This window comes from Oryzias melastigma, linkage group LG12 (genome assembly GCF_002922805.2).
Source record: "Oryzias melastigma strain HK-1 linkage group LG12, ASM292280v2, whole genome shotgun sequence".
NCBI classification, from domain to species: Eukaryota; Metazoa; Chordata; class Actinopteri; order Beloniformes; family Adrianichthyidae; genus Oryzias; species Oryzias melastigma.
The window spans coordinates 9,317,944-9,318,759 of NC_050523.1; the positions used below are offsets into that span (position 1 = coordinate 9,317,944).

Sequence of the window (816 nt, forward strand, 5' to 3'; positions counted from 1 at the left end):
CCCTGAACAAACTGCAAAAAAATGCAATTTCTTCTCTGGAAAAAAAAAGTTAAGTGGCCCTTAACATATTTTTCATAGACCGCCCTGTAATCTGGCGTTCTGTAAATCCTTTCTGCTCGTGAAAATGCAAATGCGCAGACCGAAATCGCATCATAATGTTTTTTGTTTTGGCAGACTGTCCATAAATTTGTGCTGCCTGTAAGTTTGAGATGCAAGATTTCAGTACTTAAATATTTTTTTTTTCTTGATCATGATCTGGGTAGTAATCATTTTTTTGCTGCGACTTATACTCCAGAGCAAATTATAGTAGTTCTGATGTACGAATTTCTGTAAAACAAATTTTCTTTTTTCCCTTTTACTGCTGACCTTTAGACTACCTGCTCCTAAATGTGTTGCTCTGAGATGATCTTATATGGAAACAGGTGTCTTTTATTTTGAAATGAAAACATGAACTGCTATCAAAAGTTATAAACAGTCAAAAAAATCTGTTTTATACCAGTAAAACAATAGTTCATTTATATGTAACAGTATTGTTATTATAAATGCAAATCAGTATCTTATTTTTCTAAAGGATGAAATGAGACTTTAACACCTATTTGTTTTTAGTCGGTAAGAAATCGACCCAAATGTCTCTTCAAGGGTGAAAGGTTGCGGACCCCTGGATTAGTAGACTGAAGATGTTGACCTGAAGTGAATAAATAAATCTGTTTAGAATAAAAAATGGTTCATGTAAAGAATCAGTTTCAGCCTCGTAAAAGACAAAAGATGAACAGTTGTGATTAGAAAAATAAACTTGTGGAAAGGTTATGAATCCAG

The 816-nt window shown here is 33.1% G+C and overlaps 1 protein-coding gene across 1 annotated transcript in view; it reads left to right on the forward strand.

The window, feature by feature from the left end:
• sema4d (sema domain, immunoglobulin domain (Ig), transmembrane domain (TM) and short cytoplasmic domain, (semaphorin) 4D) overlaps positions 1-816 on the forward strand; it is a 42,944-nt gene that overhangs the window by 38,540 nt on the left and 3,588 nt on the right. The gene's annotated exons all lie outside the window — the stretch shown is intronic.